This window comes from Alexandromys fortis, unplaced genomic scaffold, assembly GCF_014885135.2.
Source record: "Alexandromys fortis isolate MF-2015 unplaced genomic scaffold, M_Fortis_MF-2015_v1.1 scaffold_256, whole genome shotgun sequence".
NCBI classification, from domain to species: domain Eukaryota; kingdom Metazoa; phylum Chordata; class Mammalia; order Rodentia; family Cricetidae; genus Alexandromys; species Alexandromys fortis.
In genome coordinates, this window is record NW_026068135.1 from 648,762 (window position 1) to 673,277 (window position 24,516).

Sequence of the window (24,516 nt, forward strand, 5' to 3'; positions counted from 1 at the left end):
GTAAAACTCAATAAAAAAAAAAAAAAAAAAAAAAGAATTGCCTCAAGATATTTTATATTTTGTGGTTATTGTGAAAGGGGTTGTTTCCCTTTTTTCTCAGTCTGTCTTCTATATATAGGAGGGCTGATGTGGGCTTCCCCTCTGTATGCTGTGGTTACCATTGATTAATAAAGAAAATGCTTTGGGCTTACAGCAAGGCAGAACAGAGGTAGGCAGGTAAAACTAAACTGAATTCTGGGAGAAAGAAGGCAGAGTCAGGAGAAGCTATGTGGCCCCACCAGAGACAGACACCAGATGGAACCACAAACCACAGCCATGTGGCGATACACAAATTAATAGAAATGGATTAAATTAATATGTAAGAGTTAGCCAATAAGAAGCTAGAGCTAATAGGCCAGGCAGCGATTTTACAATACTCAGGGCCTACCATAGAATGGTTACTGTGCTCTAGTCCTGACTCTTAATTGATTGCGTTTTTATGCTGACATCTAGATTTCTGGGTTTGGGAAAATTGCAATTCTGGATTCAGATGTCTGGTCTTGTATTTGTTGTGCAGATGTTTTATTCCTTGGTTTCTGTTGCCCTCTCAGGTCCTAAGGAGAGTGTGGTGGTTGTGCCTGGTAGGAAATTCTTCTGGGATCCTGATAGATCTGGCCACTGGGGTTCCAGGTAAAATGTATTTCTCGATACTGAGTGAGAGCTAACACTTAGGAATAGGGATGAGCTCTCAAATTGGCAGAGATGTGAGAGTGTCCAAAGGAGATAAAAAGAGTGGGTTTACCAGGATCTGCTTAGTTCCCTGAGAAAGAGGGCCTATTTGCTTCTGTGGCAGGCTGGCTCGTGGGTTCCTAGAGAATGCCTGCTGGAGTTGGGGGCCAGTATATTATGATGAGTTGGACAAGGAAGTGAGGAGATCTGTGTGATCCACTGGAGCTGGGGCACGGAGAAAGGGGATGTGTCAGCAGGCACTCTGCTTCAGAGATGGGGGTGAGACTGGGGGACTGGATTTGTAGAAGAGGAAGGGGAGGTGAAGATCTCCAGTTAGCTTATCTGCTTCCCTAGAAGCAGATAGTGGTCTGTAGTTTTCCAGGAAATTCCTGCTGGAGTTGGAGGCTGGGATAAACCAATGGGAGAAAGGAAGTTTGTGGGAAGATGTGTGTGATCCCCTCGAGATAGAGGCAGAGTAGCACAAATAATAGAAAAAAAAAAAAAACTCTGAGACAGATATTGGGATTCAACCTGAAGATCAGAAAAGCAAAGCAGATAAGCCACTAGAGAGCTCTTACCTCTAAAATTCTTCAGACTGAAAGAGCGATTCTGCCTCCATGTGTCCTCAGAATGAGACTGTGAGTGAGTGCTGTCTCCTCCTATCTTACATTCCTCTCTAGTGCTGGGATTAAACGCAAAGGCATGCACCACACACCGCCCCATTTCTATGGCAAACTAGTGTGGCCAGTGGGATTAACGATGTATGTCACCACTGCCTGGTCTGTAAGGCTGACCAGTGGGGCTGTTTTACCCTCTGATCTTCAGGCAAGCTTTATTTGTTAAAATACAAGTGAAATGGCACTACAGGAAGGGAAGCTGCAGGAGGTGGTCTGCTATAGAGCTGGGGAAAAGAACTGGTGAATGAGTAGGTCTGGGGGAGTTTGGAGGAGATAATCTTTTTGATCTGCTGGCCATTTCTTATATGCACTAAATGTATTAAGATAGTTTCCTCTCAAGTAGCTAATATTATTTGCAGAAGTTACAATATTAACATTACACAGTTCAATCCTGAGGGCACAAATGAACACTGAACATTGCACACCAAAAACGGTCAATATTTATTTTATTGAGGTCTCAAACTTCTTATATTGTGTCTGAACCAATTGGACTTATTTTCTCACCATTCATAGAAAACTTTGGATATAAACTTTTTTTGGATATAGACTTTTCTATAAAAAGATTTATAATGCTAATAAAACTGTATTTATTAAAAAAATCTTCCATTTCTTATTTTGTTTTGTATTTTAACCTGAGGGCAGGAAAGTACCGGTATTGCAGCTGTTGCTGGGATTTGTGTGCCAGAAAACATAGACAAATACACACAGATTAAATTTTGGAAAGGACTAAACAATACTTGTGTGTTATCTGCAGAAGTGGATTAACAAAATAAAGACAGATGGCAAGGAATTAATCCACCACCTAACTCTAACACTTTTCAGCTATGTTGCCATTACACACTTCTCCGCTGTACTAATTCAGACTTCGTCTTGACATTGATCGCAAAATTGTATGTATGTATTCAACACCATCTGCTGTATAAATGCCATTCAAGGAGGTGGGCATAGCCACCATGGGATGTCAACAATAAAAGCTGATTTCCACTTGCACAGTAACATTTTTCTGATGGGAAAAGGTAGGTAGCTGGACTAACATCATTGACTAAAATCCAACTGGCACTCAACTGGCACTTCCCTGTTTCAAACAATTTGGCAAAAACAAAGAGGTACAATGCAGACAGTCCTTTCTGATTTATATATCTTCAAAGTAAGTTTCTCACTTGAATTGAAAATCAATAAAGTTTTATAAATAGATATTTCAGTTGCTTTTGTCCTGTCAGAAGGATTTCAAGCCAGCAGAAAACAAGGAGGTTTTGAATGTGCCAATTATGGAAGCAGGATATTCTGTGTATACAAAGCCAAAAATACACATGCAAATCAAATACCATGCTTCCAAACAAACATCAGAAGTCCAAAGCCTTCCAGAGAATACTTACTTACCCTTACCAAATTATTCACTCCAAGATCTAGAGTAAACCTTGAATCTAGAGCTCATTCTTGGTCAGGATTCAGACAGAAAATTGAATTAAATCTCAAAAATTATATATGAATCATGCATTTAGGCTGCCCATCTAATCGAAAATGAAACATTAGATCACGGTGATGCAGAGATGCTTAATGCACTGTTTTGACAGATTTCAAATACTTCAAGTAAGAGAAAACCTTTTAATAATAAATGAGAAACAAAGATGAAAATACAGCTAAGCAACACAGAATACAATGGAATATATTAGAAGGTATTTTGACATCACCCCCAACAGCACTTCTTTTGGAAATTTGTAAACTAGAGAAAACGTATTTGTGAAAAGAAGAGAGAAAACAAAAACAGCAAAAACATTTTAAACATAGCTTAATACCAAGCAGCATATCTCCATCATTATCACCAAGCTCTAAATAGAAATAGACACAAACAAAACAAACAACAAAAACAAAACCAAAGAAAGGAAAGGAAACAAAAAATTCTGACACAAACAGTTTTGTTCTTACTATAATAGCCATGTTTTCAATTACCCCCAAAAGGTACATACAATCAAAGCATCTATAAATGAAATTTACTCTTTCTACACTTGCATTTCTTAGTAAAAAGCATTGAGTAATTAATGCAATTAACCAAAGTCCTAGGGATAAAGCTTAAGAATACCTTTACCAATCTAACTATCTTGAATGTCATCATAAATCCTACATCCAGCAACTGATGGAAACAGATGTAGAGAACCACAGCAGAGCATTGGACCCCAAGTCCAGTTGAAGAGAGGTAGGAGTGAGAATACAAAGAGGTCAAGACCATCATGGGGATACCCACTGAAACAGCTTACCTGAGCTAATTGAAGCCTTCCAACCATGGCCTGACAGAGTGGGAACCAACATAGGACCAAACTAGGCCCAATGAATGTGGGTGACAGTTGCATGGCTGGGGCAGACTGTGGGGCCACTGGCAGTGAGACCAGGATTTATCCCCACTGCTTGTTCTGGCTTTTTGGAACCCATTCTCTCTGGAGGGATACCTTGCTCCGACTAGATATAGTGGGGAGGGTCTTGGTCCTATCTCAAAGCAATGCGCTAGACTTTGTTGACTCCCCATAGAAATCCTTACCCTCTCTGAGGTGTTCATGGGGGGTTGGAATGGGGCATGAGAGGGGCGAATGTGGAGGGAGCAGAAGAAGGGGAGGAAGTGGGAAATGGATTTGGCATGTAAAATGAGAAAAGATAGTTTTTTTAAAGAAAATTAAAATTTCAAAAAGCAAGAATAAAAAGAATACTTTTACATTTATTCAACCCTACTTCCAAAGTAACCTAGAGTATTAGAAAACTAAACTCTCCTTGCCAAGATTATAGGTTTGTTCTCCACAAACTGACAGCAAAACCTATTGCTGAAGGCAATGCCTACACAACTCATTGAACATGAAGAAGCTTAGCTGATGCCTACATGGAGCTTTCACCCCTAAGGTCTGGTGTCTTTGGTACAGAAAGATACATTGCAGGCTACCAAAAGAGAATTATAAACACCAAATCATCTACATGCCATATCATCTAAAATGGTATTCTGCCTGCAAGATTTTCTAGGGCAATGGTAGCCCAAAGCTTGTGGGAGTAATCAACCAATATCTGATTTTACTAAAGGCTCACTCTACAAGATTGGACCCTTACCCAACATTGCTTGAGACTAGATAGCCCAGGGACCTAAGGGACAGTCATATACTATTGTTCTTAAACAACAACAACAACAAATCCGTAGCAATAAAATGACCTCTAATGACTTTCTTCTATACTCATAGATCAGTGACTTAATCAGCCATTATCAGAGAAGCTTCCTACTGCAACAGATGGGAACAAATACAGAGACCCACAGCCAGGCATTATTCGGAGAGTGAGAGACTTTGGAATACTCAATCCTAAATGGGATTTCTGTGTGAAATCCTTCCCTTCAGGGCTCAGGGAACCCCATGAAAGAAGAGGCAAAAAGAATGAAAGAAAAAAAGCAGAAGAAGAGTACTAAGAGAACAAGGTCCTTTCAACATAAGCAAAATTTATATGAACTCACAGAGACTGAAGCAACATGCACAGGGTCTTCAAGGCCTGAACCAGGTCCTCAGCATATATATCCAGGTTTGTGTTTCTACAGGATTCCTCAGTGTGAGAAAGAGTGGGTCTCTGATTCTTGTGCCTTCTCTTGGGCTCTTTTCCTTCTGTTTGTCTTGTCAAATTCTGATGCATTGGTTGTTGTTTTAGTCTTATTTTATTCTATTCTAATATATTATCCTTAGGGGAAAGCCTGTTTGTTTTCTAACAAGGTACAGAAAGGAAATGGATCTGGATAGGAGGGGAGTTGGGAAAGAACTGATTGGAATAGAGTGGGGAAACTGAAATCAGGATATATTATGGGAAAAAAAAATCTATTTTCAATAAAAGGAAAAAATTCTCCCAAATGTATCATCAAATAAACAGAATCAAATTATCCTCATTATACAAAGATTTCCTGTATTGCAAATGAATTGCCATAAAAAAACACCCTCGAGCAGCTTTTGTTTGGTTAGTTTGGTCGGTTTGGTTAAGGTCAGTGATAAGGGTCAAATCCACGGTTGTGCACATACTTGGCAAGTATTCCAACAACGAGCAACATCCCAAGCATTTCATGTAATATTTTCTCAGTGTGTTCATGACTCAAAGGGGGTGATCTGTCAACCAGAAATTACAGCAAACCTTAAAGCAGCAGACAGAATTGCTGAACTGTGATTCTTGTGGGAACATCCTAAAAGGAAGAGTGCACTGAAATGTTTTATTTATTTTAATTTCTTTGCTGGTTTGTTTTTATTATACAAGTACCTAGCAGAGAAGTAGAAAGAAGACTTCGTGTCTGGCCTGTTGCTGAGATGTGCTTATGAAATGCGGGAAACACATGGCTCAAGGGAAAAGGGGATCTCGCACAGCTCAGCACTTGTTATGGACCAAAGCACTGCCTGTGATTTCCATTTGCAACAAGACCTCAGCAAAGGAAGTCAGGCTGTGTGATACACAGGGCACAGGCTTCTTTCACAGGCCTTCTCAACACTTGTAGCTCTGCTTTATGTTCTACTTTAGACCTCCACTCTGAAGAAAAATCTTTGTAGTGCTCAAAGGAATTAGTGTGATATGATGGATATGGGCTTTATTAGAGTCAAATATCAGTTCTCATTCACCTGGAACAATTGAGAACTTTGTATATCAAATTGGACACCACATGATTTTGATGCCCATATACTGGGTTTTGAGGATGAATATTTTTCAAATTATAAGTATCTGTCAACTATTTCGGTGTGATAATACATAAATAGAATACATTGTAAAATCATTTTTAAAAATTCCCTACAATCATATAAGGTAAAGTTAAAGGCTCTGATAGTTTCTTGAACTACATGGCCTACTGAGAAATTCAAAGAGATTATGTTTGTCAGAGTTTCATTAATCTGGCATGCTGTATTGATAAGAAGTATAAATACAAAATAAAATATTTAAATGCATTATTCATGGTCTTCTTGTGCTTTATTCTTACTGAACTAAAATGTTGTGTTTATTTTTTGCTCTTGTTTGGATACATTGCATAACATTATCCAGCTTTATAAAACATGCTTGCCTGAAGAAATTCAATCATGTTCAGTGAAATGTACTTGAGGTGTTTCCTTGCCATCAAATTTTAAAACGTACCTGTTTCTATTTAATTTACAACCATAAGAATATCAGTTTATTGCTATTGCTCTGCAGTACAGCTTGAAGTCAGGGATGGTGATGCCTCCGGCAGCTCTTTCATTGGAGAGGATCGTTTTAGGCTTTTTGTTTTCCCATTTGAATTTGAGTAGTGTTCTTTCAAGGTCTGTAAAGAAATGTGTTGGAATTTTGATGGGAATTGTGTTGAATCTGTGGATTGCTTTTGGTAGGATAGTCATTTTTACTCTGTTGATTTTACTGATCCATGAGCATGGGCGATCTTTCCATTTTTTCATGTCTTATTCAATCTTTTTTTCAAAGACTTGGTGTTGTGGGAGGTCCTTCCGCCCCTCCAACCAATAGCTGCTGTGATACCAGCCCACTGGGGCGTGGTCTCTCTCCCTTTAAAAAAGCGGCTATTTCCTCTGCTGGCTCTCTTCACTTCCTGCTCCGCCGGAGACCAGACTCCCTAGACTCCCTTCCTGGTTGTGCAGATGGCTGTTGTCTGAGACGGTGATCTGTAAGTTTTCCCCTTTAAATAAATAACACCCTATTAATCATAACTCCAAACTGGTGTGGCCTTGTTCGTGACTTACGCCTTCAACTTGGAGAATGGCAGTTTATAAGCATTTTATAAGTTTTGATGAAATTATGGCTCATTTTAAGAAAACTTTAGTTTCATTATCTACAAACATAATTCACAAAAGTTATTTTAAAACCTAAGAAAATTGCTTATAGTTCTATCTGAGAAACTGTGAACAGAAGAAACAAGACTACAACAAATTCCCCCATAAAAGCATTTCACAAACTTTTTTTTAAAAAAAAAAAGGTTTATTTGCACATTATGTATATAGTTGGGAAAGAAGGTGAAAAACAGGTTTCTGAGCCTGTGCAAAAACAAAAGAAGATCAAGAAGACTACAGTGACGTCTCGAAAGACTGCCTGAAATGAAGCACATTGTAGCACATTGCAGAAAGTGCGTACTTTGACAGGTTTTTGAATGTTAACAAACAGAAATGTTTATGTTTCAAGGATAAAAAATATATAAGGGCAATGATTTGATAGCTGGATGTTGCTTTTGTAGCTGAGTGTGTGTATGTGTGTTGAGGTTTGTGTGATATACTTTAAAGCCTCATAAAGAACTGTGAAAAGGTAATAAGTTTCATTGTTCTTCCATATGGATGGGAATAACTGAACAGAAAATTAAGGAGTGCTATTCATTTGAAAAATTCTTAGTGAGTCTCCCTGCTTTTTCAGCCAGAGGGCACTCTTCAGTGAAAAGTCAATGATGTTGTATTTCCAATATATTATCCAAGAATACAGTAAAACTGTTAGTTAGAGGGGAAAGCATTGCCTCTCCCACCTTAACACATCTATGTGAAGTGATAATAGTCATGCTCCAGTGGTCACAGTTATTCTGTTGCTCTTCCTCAGCTCCAATGCTGCCTAACCTTCCCAAGCTGCTTTTCTTTTTCTGTTATGGACATGTATGTGTAGCAAACAAATCAAGAAATCAATTCTACGAAAGCTGAAAAACATCACTAAAAATTGCTGAAAATGTCAATGATCTTGCACCCACAAAAATACTTATTAAAAATTGATGCCCTTAGATGGCAAAAACTATAGCATAAAGTCTTCTGCTCCATACACAGCGATACTGAAAGTAGAACCACCTTCCTCTCTACCTCCCTGCACTGGTCTATGACTGTGGTTCTCACAGTGTAGAAATCTTCCCTGCTGACCATTGCCAACACAGAGAATGCTGAGTGACAGGCTAAACAGAAGCAGAGTTTAGAGATCAGTGGTCCAGGCCCAAGTTCTACTGCTTATTTGCTTAGCTTGGGACTTAGAGCAACTTAGTTAAAATTGTAATGTTTTAGTTCCTTTTCTAGGAATAAATATCAGCTTTTTCAGGAAAAGGCTCTTTAAAGTAATCAGGGTTTTTTCCAAACACAAAAACATAATATAATTTATATCAAGGGTTCAGTTTTTGGCTCAGCAAATACTCTGAATATTTCAGTACTTATCATTAATAATTCTGATATCTCTGTCATTTCCATCTGCTTTTCATCATTTCTTTATTCTACCCTTGGAACATATCCATTTTCCTTGTTAAGTACTTATTTGGATATCTTTAGAATGAAAAAGGTAACACTTACATAAACATTTTAACAATGAAGGGCCTAAAATAAAGAGTTTACATTCCATCTCTCTATGCTTACTTATTAGCATGTTACCAAACAGCACTAAAATTTAGAGGTTACATTTTCCATAAATTTTACATTATATATGTATTTGTGTATTAAATTTCTGTTCGGTTATTTCCATGCACATTAAATATACATCTAATCATGATATAGTTGGTCCATTCTGAGTGAAGGTTCACTATACATGGATTCATTGAACTATATATAGACAAAATTCCCCTCTGAAATTGCTACTAACACAACAGTTTAGTTAGGCTAAGGATGGATATAAACACTACCTTTCTTCCTTATCATTATTTCATAAATATCTAGAGATGATTTAAAGTACACAGGAAGTTGTATAGATGCAAAAGCCCATAAATTCCTTCAGTAATGTAGCAGGATACAAGATTAACTCAAAAAAAATAGTATCCCTCCTTTACACAGATGATAAATGGGCTGAGAAAGAAATAAGAGAAACTGCACCCTTTACAATAGCCACAAATAGCCTAAAATATCTTGGAGTAACTCTGACCAAACAAGTGGAAGACTTGTATTTGACAAGAACTTTAAATCTTTGAAGAAAGAATTTGAGGAAGACACCAGAAAATGGAAAGAAAATGGCAACCTGACCAGAAGCAATCCACAGAGTCAATGTGAAGCCCATCAAAATCCCAGCAAAATTCTTCACAGATCTCTAAAGAACTCAACTTCATATGGAAAATCAAAAAACCCAGAATAGCCAAAACAATCCTGTGCAGTAAAGGAACTTCTGGAGGCATCACAATCCCTGACTTCAAACTCTAAATCAGAACTATAGTACTGAAAACAGCCCAGTAGTATCATAACAGACAGGAGGACCAGTGGAACCAACTCGAAGACCTGGATATCATCCACACACCTACGAACACCTGATTTTTGGTAAAGAAATAAAAAAAATATAAAATGGAAAAAAGAAAGTGTATTTAACAAATGGTGCTGGCATAACTAACATGTAGAAGGATGAAAATAGAACCATATCTATTACCATGCACAAAACTCAAGTCCAAATGGATCAAAAACCTCAACATAAAACTAACCACATTGAACCTGATAGAAGAGAAAGTGGAAAGTACACTTGAATGCATTGGCACAGGAAGATCACGTCCTAAATATAACCCCAGTAGCACAGACACTGAGAGAAACAATTAATAAATGGGACCTCCTGAAACTGAGAAGATTCTGTAAAGCAAAAGACATGGTCACAAAGACAAAACAGCAGCCTACAGAATGGGAAAAGATCTTCACCAACCCCACATTGGACAGAGGACTGATCTCCAAAATATACAAAGAACTCAAGAAATTTGTCATCAAAAGAACAAATATTCCAATAAAAAATGGGGTACAGACCTAAACAGAGAACTCTCAACAGATGAATCTAAAATGGCTTGGGAAAAAACCATTCATTTCATAATAGAAAAACTACACATGAACTTTGTTAGTATTATACTATTATTTCAGGGGTATAAGCTATGTTCTAAATTAAAATGCAAAAATTTCAAAAGCAAACTTATCATCTTTCCTATCTCATCTACTTTTTGACATACATAGGTACATACTCTGGTTCTCCCAGAGAAGCTTTCAAGATTTAGTGACTAAGTGAGTAAACTAATGGAAGCACTAGAAAAATGAGAGAATTAAGGGTCTTCTACTATATAGCTAAATGGCTGTGTATATGAATTAATAGTAGAACATTTGACTAGCATGTAAACGGTTAAAGATTCAACCCCCAGTATCACCCAAAGAGTATCTAGGGAAACACAATACTCTATGAAAATTTATTCCTTTTTCTTTGTTTTATTTTTACTTTATTCAATTCTCTCTTTAACTTTTATCTAAATACTATCTGTCAATAGATTCAGAAACCAACTGTCATAAAATAATGGCCTAAATAAACTTCTTTTCCAAGGTTGGATTTTAGCATGCATTTATTTTTTTGTCACTGTAGTGCACTGAGTCATCAGGTGGTGGCACATTAGTGACTTCAGAAACCTTACCAAGACTAAATTACTCCCCCAAAAATTTGGATGGGGAAATTACTATCAATTAATGCAATTAGGATCAATCTAAAAGCCTGCATGAGGTAGCATTTGAACTGTTCACACCCCAGTAATTCAGATTTGGCAAAAAGTTAAATGGAGCACCAAAAATAGGCCAGAGAATTGTCGGCGGGTATTATAAAACATTTCAGGGATACTGGGTGCAGCACATACTAGTCTACCAATTACTTGAGGTGGCAGCTAATGGTTCAAGGAGCTACAGTATTGGGTGACAACTTGCAGCACTTAAAATGCCACCTATTAATTTTGTTGTCTGTTATTTATTTTAAATTTTAGTCAAAGAGTGTCAACTGGACTTCAAGTTACTATAAATCCTCTAGATAGTATAATTTTTGTGATGGGAAATTTACTTATCGGTTTATCATTTAATGACACCTGTCATTTTGGACTGATGGTGAGGAGTGAGATGTTTTCCCTTTCAAAGGGGTACTCCTTATTTGCACTTCCCCATATGCTTAGGTTGAAAACTGTATAAAGCATTCTTCTCTGGTGTGTTTTTATCCAAAACTTAACCATCTGAATCTAGGAAATACAAACTTTGAGCATCTGATACATCTCAGACCCATTCTCCCAGTATAAGAAATTCTGCCATTTGATTTTGCCCTTACCAAAATAGTACCAAAGTGCACACATGTGGAAGTGAGTACAGTGAATTTGAATGATTTGGTCAGAGATTGCCAGTATATTATTTACCTTCAAAGCGCATATGCTCTTCTTACTGTACTGCTACCTCTTCTGCAACTGTCAAAACTTCAAGAAACTCTTTTAAATAAGAACCTCAGCAAAAAGGAGATAGCATTTTAAATTCTGGGAATATTTATCATTGAAATGAGCCAGTTCCCCCAATCAAGAAGGAGAGATAAGGAATGATGAATGCAAATGCCTGATTTACAAACAGGCAGAGGAACGTTGAACATCATTAATCAATTATGGATTGCTTACACTAACAGAACAGAGCAGCCATTCTGACAATCCGGGAACACAATCCTCTTAAAAATTATGTTTGACCTTGGACTTCTTATTTTCTCATTTGAATCTCATTTCCTAGACATTAACATTTTGTTCAAGGAGCATTTGCTCCAGGCTGATTTGTCTGATTCAGAGGCAACAGACACCAGCATCCATACCATCTCCCATCCCAGCCTCAGCTTCTACACTCAAACCACAGGCTAGCTTTGTGGATATATAAGGCCTGCAAAATGGCTCAGTGGGAAACGGTGCCTGCAGCCAAGTGAACAACCAGAGTTGCATCCCTGGAACCTCATGGTTAAAGGAGAGAACTAATTCTCATGGATTGTCCTCTGGCTTCCACACACACACAAAAATGAAGAAATCTTTTAAAAATTCCATATCTCAAAGCAAATATGATTTTAGAAGTATAAAATATAAGCAAAGTAAAACTAGATAAATCATCGTAGTTCATCTTATTAATGCACACACTTAAAATATGTTTGTTAAAACAAGTACAAAGGGAAATGGCTGATGGAGGTGGGTCTTGTAATAATAAAGAAACTGCCTCGGCCCTCATAGGACAGAAAATTAGGTAGGCGGAGTAGACAGAGGAGAATGCTGGGAAAAAGAAGCTTAGTGAGGAGTCGCCATGGTTCTCCCGCTCCAGACAGACGCAGGTTAAGATCCTCCCTGGTAAGCCAGCTCGTGGGCTACACAGAATATTAGAAATGGGTTAGAACAATATGTAAGAGCTAACCAAAAAGAAACTGGAACTAGCCGGGCCAGGCAGTGTTTGAAAGAATACAGTTTCCATGTAATTATTTCTGGGCATAAGCTAGCCATGCGGGCGGCCGGGTGCCGGGGACGCAGCCCTGCCGCCGCTCCTATTTCAACAAATGGCAAAATGAAAATCAGTGAAAAAGCGTGCAGTATTATATAGCTTAAATTAGGTAACTAACAAGAAAATCCTTATTAGATGATAGATTTAATATTTTTGTTATTTCATTTGTAATTATAGAAAGCTAAAAATAGATATGAAAAATTATATTGACAAATTTTTGTACGAAACCATAACCCAGCTCAGTCCAGATCTGACTGCATGACTCCAGCCATCAGACACACATCTCTGGTTTCAGTCTGCTGTAGTCTACGCAGGTTTCTAGCTCATTCTTAGGATCATAAACTCCAATTATGGTCCTCAGGCCCTAGAATTATCTAATCCAAAGGTAAAATGAGAACAATATTTTAAGTTGCAGATTGTTTTAAAATAGTCTTAAGAGCCTTTCAGCTTTATTTTTAATAGTTGTATAATAATGGAGAATTCACAATAGGTGGATTTTAAAGTATGGATACAAACTCTAGTGCCAATAGTACTAAAGGTCGCAATATTTTCTCTATTCAATCAAAGAAGGTTCTTATTAACGTATGTATTAAGAGTTATACAATTAAATAATATGGAAGAGTTTCAAGTGACAGAAAGAGCACAATAAGTGGAGTACTTATGAGGAACAATACAATCTACTAACTTTCTAGCCATGGTTTTCTTCTATATTTAAGACAACCCTCTGAGGAGAGTAGAATTATCCCACATTAATAGGAAGGGAGAAGCTGAGTTTGAAAGAAGAACCACATCCTGGTGAAAAATGCAGCAAATAGCCAGCTGCTCTCTACTTCATCACACAGTACCCTCTTCCTACATTCAGAAGGAGAGAGGGGCAGCAAATAGAGTGAGAGAAATAAGTCACAGTCCCTGGCACACAGTTTTATAGTTGAGTGACCATATGACCTTTAAGGTAATTGATGTAACTCTTCATATCCTCTTTTGTAATAGACCCAAAACTTAATATGGATGCAAATGCTAAATGAGTATATATTTAATATATGCAATCAATATTGTTAATTTTCAAAGGACTTTACATCCTACCATAGAGACATTTGCTCATCCACATTCATTCCTGCTTTATTCATAATAACCAGAAATTGGAAACAACTTAGATGTTATTCAGCTGATAAGTAGATGATTAAAATGTGGTACATTTATACAATGGAATATCATTCAGCTGTTGATAAAAATGGAGTTTGCAGGAAAATAGATGGTGCTGGTATAAAAACAATCAACCTGGGTGAGGTAATCGAGATACCAAAAGATAAATATTATATATTTCCTTTTATAAGTGGATGTTAAGCTTTCAATATGTATGTTATAATCTGAATCACCACAAAGGATAGGTACCTAGAAAGATACCAACAGGGAGGAGAGAATTTCCCAGAGTTGGGGAAATAAAACATAGTGTCATGGAGAGATAAAGAGGAAACTACAATAGGAGGATTAACTGGGAAAAGAAGTGGGAGAGAAGAGTAAAAGAAAGATTATGGGGAGAGACAGCTAACCCCAAGATCTTCAGAAAAAAACATATGAAAATCTACTTCTGTAGAAGCTTGTGTGTGTGTGTGTGTGTGTCCTACTCCACCACCATCCAATCCTCAGAGAGGGTAAGGCACATTGCTTCTTTACAATGTGTGGGTCCTCTACCAGTTTCTTAGTAAAGACACGTGCATTCAAAGTAGAGGAATCTAAATAGGCTACCCAGAGAGAAAAGTGTCAGATACCAGTGTGAGCCTTACAGAAAAGTTCAGCAGATAACAAAAATGAAGTAGTTCAAGTGTTTTGAAGCTGTGGTACAAATGGTTCTCAAAGTATGGTACTCAGCATCAGTATCACCTGAGAACATGAGAAAATGTACATAGCAAGGCCCCATCTAGACATAATAAACCAGAAACTTGGGCATGGTGTCTTTGAACTGCTGATTTAAAGCTGATTCAGGTACTCCTTCAAGTGAGAAGTACTCAACTTTACTCAAAAGCAGGTAGGAACTGCAATCCACCAGAGAAAAAAGAGAGTTTTTGCAATCTGGAACTCTGTTGAAAAAAAAAAATGGTCCTCCTAGAAGAAACAAGGCTACTTGGTTTTCCTACAAAGGCATTAGCTACAAAATGCACATCTCTGTGGCTGTAGATCAAATGAGCCAGGCAGATGCAATTCCTATTAATGCTCAGTCTAAGAATAAAATGCTTACCAACAGTAATGAATTTTTGTTATGATTAAAACTCTATCTTTTCCTCCCCGAACCATAAATGCAAGCTGCAGACAATGACTCCATAAACTATAGTGTGGAAAGGAGGAAAGGAGGAGTCAATTAAGAAGCACTTTCTTAGCCAAGGTATGAGGATTGCTATCAACAGTTCAAAGTCAGGTTGTGTAGCCTTTAGAAATGTTGTGAAGAAAATGTCAATTAATCCTTATGCTCTTCTTCCCAAGAGCCTGGAGCCCTAGTCTTCCCATAATAGAGAAACATTCTATAAAATACCTGACCAGGACTCCTCAAAACTGTCAAGATCATTGGAAACAAGTCTAATCAACTATCACAGACTAAAAGAGACCGAGGAGACCTGGTGACTAGGTGCAATGTGGTATTGTGGAAAGAAAAAAACCTTGGAACAGAAAAAAAGGGACATCAGAGTTAAAGCAAAAACATGCAGAAATTTGAATACAGATTTCAGTTAATCCTAATATAAAAATACAGGTTTATCAAATATGGAAAAATGAACCACACCACCATGATATTTTGGTGAGATATCTCTGCAACTTTCCTATAAATTTGAAACTATTCTAAAGTTAAATTTTAATTTTAAAATTTTAGTCTTGATAAGTAACTATCTAATCCATGTGCATTCAAAATATACCAATAAGAAAGCACATATTTCCAAAAAAAATCTGGTAATTTTTGTAAAGTTTTCAAGTATCCTTACACTCCTCTTCTCTCTGGCTATCCACAAATCTTTACTTTTGCATATTTGAAATGACTTATTTTCTGTTTTTCCATATTTGTTTGAATGAATAAAAATTCAAGTTCTGTATCCTTGTCACTTTTACTTAAATAAACCTTATTCTGTTGAACACAAGACAGTCCTCTTCCTTTTAATAATCTTGGTAAAGCTTGCAGAATATTGGAACTGTTTTATTCCAAAGGACCTTGGACTGACTGAGGTTCAGAGTCTTGTTCTGGCTATTTGATACTTTGTAGAAGCAGCTATGGAAGAAAACAAACAAAACAAAAAGTAAGGTTTGCAGATTCACTTAGCAAAAAAAAAAAAATTATTGGTGGGAACCTCTGTACAGTTTACTAAATAAAAAATGAATAAAAGCCAGTTCTACAGTTTGGGGATCCAAATTAATAGGCCCATAGGAGAAACCTGTGGTAAAGTTATGATAAGAGGCATATTTAAGGCAGAGAATAACCCTGAAGGGATAAATCCTTGAGGTTTTTGTCACATTAGAAAGAGAACCAACATTAGGTCTTTCTTCTACCACTGCCAAAGAAACAAGCTTCCTGAAGATAAACCAAGTGTTCCCTCTCTTTCAGGAAAAGATTCAGTAGTCATTTCTTTTTGCAGAATGATGTTGTAAGAAGGCCGCTTCTTTGTTTCCCAGCCCCCCAGCAGCTCAGACCCAAAATAATCAAACAGAAACTATATTATTTAAAACATTGCTTGGTCCATTAGCTCTAGCTTCTTATTGGCTAACACTTATATCTTAATTTAACCCATTTCTAGTAATCTATGTATCGCCACATGGCTGTGGCTTACTGGGTAAAGTTCCCAGTATCTGTCTCTGGCAGGGCTACATGGCTTCTTTCTCACTCCCCGTTCTTTCTCCCAGCATTCTGTTTAGTTTTCCCCACCCACCTCTATTCCCTACGCAGGCCCAAGACAGTTTCTTTATTAACCACTGGTGTTCACAGCATACAGAGGGGAATCCCACATCAGAATGAGATAGCTTTAGGCTTCTAGTAAATTCTTTGAGCAACCAAATAGGTTGGAAAACAAATTTTCTTTTGTGTTTTTTGAGGCAGGGTGACAATATGTAGCCTTGGCTGGCCTGAAACTCATTGTGTAAATCAGGCCTTGACCACAAAGAGTTCTACCTGCCTCTTCCCCAAATGCTGTGATTAAAGGTATGTGCCACCAAGCCTGGCCAGCAAATTTTAAAAGATACACATTAATGGGTAGATTATGAGGCTCATTTAAGAGTATCTACCACCAATTACCTGGTAAAATTAGGTAAATCTCATAATAAACAGGAATTTCTTTTGTATATATTTTAATGAATTTTTGTACTTTTTGTTTTGAACAACACTTCTCAGTTCTTGGAATACTTTTTTATATTATCTTACTTCAACCTAACAATGAAGCGATAAATTAACCAGTCAGTGGTTATCTTTCTTTCATAGGTGAAGAAATGCAGTTTATAGAGTGTCTTGAATTTAAGTTGGGTCACATAGACAGAAAGTTGAAAGTGTGAGTCTGACCTTAAGTTTTCTAACTTAGATGTCTGCTCTTCACACAACTTCATAAAGCTATCTGGAGATGCCTTGCAGTCCTAAAATTCCATTACCCTTTGACTAAGAAATGGCTTTCAAATTTTAAATTCATAATCTTCTCTCTCCAGCTAAATAAATATGAATGTTCCACTGAAAAAGTCAATATGTTTTTCTAGTTCAAAATGAGAAAAAAGATTGGCGATTTTAAAAGCATAATAATCAATCATAATTTTAGCATCTCTCATAGATTTAAAAGGCTTTACAAGCTTCATAAGAAGTGGAGCAATTCCTCAAAAGAGCATTAATAAAGCTGCAATCAAATCTTAGACTGATGTATTATCACAAGACAATAGAAGCCAAAGAGTTCAGGATTTCACTTTGTCCCTCAGACTAAACTACAGTATGTGACGAACAACAGTTCTTAGAGGAACCTAAAAGTAACAGAAAACAAGGAAGCAGCTGTTTTCCCCCATAAAGCCTAGCCTGAAACTATAGTACCTATTATTTTCGGATTTTGGCATCTCAGCTGTGAAATGAGAATCCAAACAATGCTAATTAAATTATAAAAAGGGAAAGAAATCTTGAGAAAATTCTAACACTGCCTCTCTATAATTATTAATTTCAGAATTACTAATTTCAATTTGTGTTAAGTGACGATCTAAAGAATTTTAATTACATTACTAATTTACAAAGAGAAACAGGTAGGCCTTAAAATGTTAGCTTTGTCCTAAAATAGCTACAAGCTTAAAAGTACAAAATTATTACTAGTAATAGAGAAATCACACGAGCAACTCCATCCTTAAATACAATTTAAAGTCCACAAAATGTAACAAAGAAATCTGTGCTAGTATTAGGAGGCTGGGAAGTCCAGAACAATGAGAAAATTCTGAAAGATATAAAGCACCTCAAATTCACAGAAAAGTACAGAATTGTTAAAGAATTAATAAATATGTCAAGGCAAAGGGGTAGAAATGTGAATTTTCCCAGATGAAGCCTGAAATAACTGTAACAATAGAAGCCATGGTGACCGAGAAAGAGCTATCAATCAAAAAAAAAAAAAAAAAGGTAAAATTGGACCTCCTAACTATGGCATTTGCTCTATACATTAAAGCACTTGGAACATCTCTACACACAAAATTAGGAATTCTGAAAAGTACCCATGGTGTGTCCTTTGGGGTGGGAAATGTAGGACAGTACAGTACCTGGAGACCATGTTAAGCCATTATGAGAGAAGGGAAGGTGCCACACTCAGGAAACAAAATACACACACACACACACACACACACACACACACACACACTGTATGAAAATGAAAGGGCACTGCTATATAAACTCTGGCTCCTCAATGAAAGTGTTGGATTTGGGTACCTTATCATCAAAATGCTCACTCATTGCCAGGGAGATAGTACCTCTCCTCATATGGAGGAATTATACCTCTAGGGAGAGTGACCAATTTATGGCAGCAACTGTAAATCTGAACAGACAACCAAGAACCCACAAATATTTGAAAAAAAATTAACAAAATGTAAAAATTAACCACACACAAATAGTAAGAAACAGTACCACACTGAACATAAAATAGAAGAAACATCTAAACAACCTTTTGATACAGAGTGTTTAGTGAAGCTCCTCCATTTAAAAACAACATTTTCTCTGACAGAGAAGCAACAAGGTCCTGAAAATTTAAAAATCTCACATCTACTTCTCCAACTCTCAGTGGGTTGGCTAAGGCTATGTTTAAAAGGAGGAAAAATCAACTGGAGAAATTTCCCAGAGTACAATACAGAGGGATAAAACGTATGGCACTAAAACTAAAAGGTATGTATGGTAAATTGACTGGTTCCAGTATTAGTTCTATTGGAGGGGTGGGGTGGGGATTGAGAGAGGCAAAGGAGAAAATATTTGTTGGGCTGAGGAAACATGACTCTTTAAATTGTATCATCCAGCAAGTGTTAGGCAGTAATAATAAAAATGACACATAGACAACTACTGATAATATTTCTGAAACATGATAAAAATCTATCTAAGAGGTAATGGCAATAGGACTAACATCATAGTTCTTGCCAATAACATGGGATTTGAGAAAACTAAAGAAAAAAAAGTCTCTAAATTGTCCAAGTACATTTCCTCAAAAATATACATTTAACATTTACAGTGATCAATCTGGTCATTGTAGCTCTACTAACAACAATTTATCCCTACTAGTGAGTTTACACAGATCCAAACCGTATTCATAGAATCGTACTGACCTGGCTATCCAGAGTAGGCCTATACACACCTATGCAAGTTGTTGTTACCTAATAATCTCTCTTTCACTTCCTCCATTTTCTCAGATATCCAAAAAGCTAATTACAACATCATTTCTTCCCCAGCTATTCATCTTAGACTCCCAAACACATTTCCATGTATATCAAATTTCTCCAAGCTTGTGAACATTTGTTTCTAGCTATAAATAAGGTAATTATAAGCTTTAGTGGTTGAGGAGCATATTTTATGTACACCAAAATATTTTTTCGTTCATAGGTAACTTGTAATACTAAAGGCTGCCAAACTGGAAAAGTCCAAACAGTAAGCTTTTCTCATATTGAATAAAGATATTTTTTATCCCATATAAATTTATGATCTTGTTTCTTAAAAAAATAAAACACAAATAAGGTCTGTCACAGTTCTCGTGAAAAGACGTATCTCCACATAGTCAGTCAGAAAGGAGAAAACCCAAGTAGAAGATGAGAAAAGACACAAAGAAGACAGTGAAAATGAACTCTACAAATTCCAGGTTGCCTGGAAAGAGTAGGAGGGTCTCCTGTATGAGCTCAGCGTGGGTCTGTTTTAAGCTAATTCAAAACCTTTCCAAATGAGCTTATTAGATTCTAATTTGGTGGCTCAGAACCTAATAAGAATTCAGATCAAACTGTTCTTCTTTCTCAAAGAGACAGCATTGTCAAAGAGCCAAAATTGGAGTGGGTGTTTAGGGGATTGAGTTACCCAGCTTTCACATTATGATTCACCTCTCCACAGCCTGCCCTTCCCCCATCACAATAACATCTGTCATACATTTTTATTCTAATTCCTCGCTACTAAGGGCAACCAGACACTAAGGAGATGCTCCTACAGAAGTGACCCCAGCAAAAATAGAAGTCAATAGCATGGCCAGCTGACATAGAAGATGTCAGGAAGTATGAAATGCTGAGGGCAAAGAAAAAAAGGAAAACCTGTGTAAGCCAGAAAAGTAATGATCACAGGACAGGATGAAAAATTAGGGCAATTATCTGGATAATTCAGCCTCAAAACTCTCTTCCTGATGATTGACATAAATGTGTGTTTTCTTCTCTCAGCTCCATTTTCACAGTAGATGGCACACTGGAGCTGCAATAAACAGCATTCTATTCTTCAGCATTGATATTTATAAGAAGCTTAAAGGAAATACATCTTCTTCACTCACTTCAACTTTTATACCTACTGTGAATAAATGTTTTAAAAATATGATGTTATGTGACAGTATGCCTAAGAAAGAAGATAAAATTACCTTCTCGCCTGGCTGTTTCTTGCCTGCGTTATCTGAATATTGATCCCACTTCTCCAATTCTGCTGACATCTAGAATTATGTTACCAAGAGTTAGAGGCTTAAAACCAACTTGTAGATGATGAAGTAAAATGGGACCTGGACCAATGTATCATTTCATTTATTTTTTCCGTTGACATAAATGTACATATACTTTTCATATGGACACATACAATTAGCAATGTTTACATTTAAAGGAATGCTGGAAAATTGAAATAGTGTACACATTTAGCAATCTTTAAAATTATCTTCAAAATACTCATGATGTTGGTGAATTATAATCTTACTTTACCAAAATGGAAAATATGGAGAGATGAACCAGTATTTGCTAAGCATCTAATTTAGCCCATGTTCAATCTGTCCTATTACAATTTTTATCATTAAATCTTTATAATATACAAAATGTATGATGAGAGGAATAAATGAGGCTCAGTCACAAGTCAGACAGCTAATAAATGGCATGGCCAAGAGACCAAATGAGATTCATCTTGCTCTCTAGCCTACTTGTCTATTAGCAGATTAATGAGCAAAGAAAATGTGGTGTATATATGAAAGGAAATTTTATTTAATCATATATAAATGTGAAGTCAGGGCATTTCCAAGAAAACAGATGCAACTGGAGATTATTGTATTAAGTGAGAAATAAGTCAGATTCAGAAAGATAAATATCACACTATTTCTCTCAAATGTGGAAGGGGGGAAGAGAGCTTAAAGAAGGTGGAAAGATGAATGAAAATGAATAATAGAATATATATGGCATGAAACAAGAAATAAACTCTGTGGGAAGGAAGGTAACCAGTAAAGGGTAGATGAAGAGGAGGACCAGGATGGCAGTGGAGAAGGGGAAAGAATGCGAACAACTATAATGTCACATAGGTATTAAAATATCACTGTATGTTTGCTTAAAACATTGTAAAATTATGAAATCAGACTCACTGGTACTCAAGTTCACTAAAGGATGTATACACGTATAGGTATCTAAGAACACATGAAGTGACATAGAAAACAATTTACTTCCCAAACAGAGTATGAAAATCTTTTAGTTTCATTTTGAACAAAACAGAATCCTGGCATCAACACTGGTGACATGAATATAGAAGGGGAATGTCCTTTCTTCTCTTTTCAGTTGTCAACATGTACAGACTCCAACAGACAATTAACATTCTCAGATTTATGAAAAATTTCTTCTCTTCCTAAGAGACACTACCTATCTATGACACGCAATAACTCAAAATTACCTCCAAGTGCAAATGTGAATTAATGACCAGGAGGATAGGCAAGAGCAAGTCACTAGTGAGTAAACCTAGTTTACTGGTGAATGTTCTCTTCCATCATGTGGTGTGGGCGGTCCTTCTGTCTATGTGTTGCTTTTATTGGTTAATGAATAAAGAAACTGCTTTGGCCTATAGCCAGGCAGAACAGAGCTAGATGGGGGAAACTAAACTGAATGCTGGGAGAAAGAAGACAGAGCCAGTGAAAGGCCATGTAGCCACCAGAGGGGAAAGACACAAGCCACCAGCTGGAACCGTGCCCGTAGCCCATAAGTCTCGTGGTAAAATATAAAATAATGGAAATAGGTCACTTCTAGATATAAGAGCTAACTAGCAATATGCTTAAGTGATTGGCCAAGCAGTGATTTAAATAATAGTTATCTGTGTGGTGATTTCAAGGATCTGGGCATTTGGGAATGAACAAGCAGCCTCCAGCTACAAATGTGTGTGTTATCTGTAACAAGTTCAATGTTTATGTTGGCATAATTATAAGATAACATATAGGATAGTGATATGGTGCTTACTCACGAACTTCAAGACTACTATAGGTGAGGAGAATGAAGAGGCCCATTGAAATGAAGAGCTGGTCTCCTAGAATAAATGCATAAAGAAAAATTTAGTTAGTTACTATATTATTTATATTTATCATTATTATGATCAAAGACAAGGAAACCAGCAGTTTAAATGAGGAACCGCTTATTTGGGTTCACATTTTGAAGGTGTGCTCCATCATTGCAGGTACAGGGCATGAGCAGGAGTACGGTGCAGCTAGTCAAATAGCACTCATTGTCAGGAAACAGAAGTGAGTGCTAGTGTTTTCTCTTACTTACTCAGTCTAGGAACACAGCCCCACTGCCAATGTTCATAATGGGTCTTCCCACCTTATTTTATATGATCTAAGTAATCTTCTCATGTATGCAAAAAGATGTGTCTCCTAGATGATTTCAAATTCAGGTAAGTTGTCAAGGAAGATTAACCACCACAGCTACTGTTAAGAGAAGTTGTAGTACTTCCTACATCTTACCACTTCCAGGACTCAGACACTAAAATGTAAGGTACAATGTACACGTTTCACCCTATTGAGCTCTCTATGTTGGGTGCAGGCTAAATCAATATGGCATTTTATTTCCCAGAGTTACGTACTGAGGCTACTGAGGTGGAAGTGATTCCAGATATTCTTCTACACTGATTGGCATTTGCTCGTTTTCTATTAACTATGATCCCAACATACAAATAGTCCCCAGACTGCTGTGCTAAGAAACCTTGCCAGCTTTCTTAGCTTTTGTTAGAGTTATCACTGAAATAATACAATGCTTGATACTAAGTAATTTATAAAGCAAAATGATTCTTTTGCCTCATGGTTCTTGAGGCTGGGGAGTCCAAGAGCATGACACCAGCAACCATTTGGTTGTTGTTGAGGGTCATGTGCTGCCTTGGACCTTTCCCAAAGCAATGTGCCTTACCTTCTCTGAGGAGTGGATGGTGGGTGGGGTGGAGGAGTAGGTAGAGGGAATGGGAGGAGGGGAGGGAGTGGGAACTGGGATTGGTATGTAAAGTGAAAAATAAATAGTTTGTTTACCTTTTGAAAAAATAAAATAAAATATTCTTGATTGTCTTTAAAAAGAAGAGTTAGTCCATTCCCAAAGGAAGAGCGTGAAGTCATTCACAAGCCCTCTGACCCCACTACGCATCTCACGGTGCACCTCACCTCTCGCCATTGCCACATTGAGAAATTGAGGTCTAGCAATCGATTTTTGATGGGATAAATCCATATTTAATATTTAGCAATAGCATATTCTACCATTCAAGGCACATTTACTTTTTAGTTGACAAAACTAGTGAATATTTTGGGAAACAAATTGATGAATTGGATATTGTTTCCTCGTGAATCCAAAATAATTATGGTAGGCACTCTAGTAGTATGTACAATAAATGCCAGGATATAAATTATTCAGCTCCAGAATCAATAGGAAAATTAAACTTAATTTCAGTATATCACTCAAAGTTGATGTCTGAATACTTGTTCCTGAACACTATTAAGGGACTGTACTAATAGATATGGATAGGATGTCTCTCTTCACCCAACAGAAAAGACAACACATTAGAAATATTGAAAGTATGACAACATTTTGCAGTACTACAGGTCAAACTTAGGGTCCCATGAAGACACTTTCCAAAATAGGATAAACGACTTTAGACCGGAAAGATATTTTATAAAGCACCCCATCCACAGCCTTCTGTATCTTTCCCCATCTTGCATCAGCTAGTTGCTGAGATGACAATAAGCCAAATGCTAGTGTCATCTCAGAAAATAACAAATGAGATACCTAGGGCCACTGGCAGTGAGACCTGGATCTAACCCTAATGCATAAACTGACTTGTGGAGCCCATTTTCTTTTTTTATTATTTATTTTTTATTTTTTTTTCAAAAATTTATTTATTATGTATATAGTGTTCTTGGCACCAGATCTAATTATAGATGGGTGTGAGCCATCATGTGGTTGCTGGGAATTGAACTCAGGACCTTCAGAACAGCAGTCAGTTCTTTTAACCTCTGAGC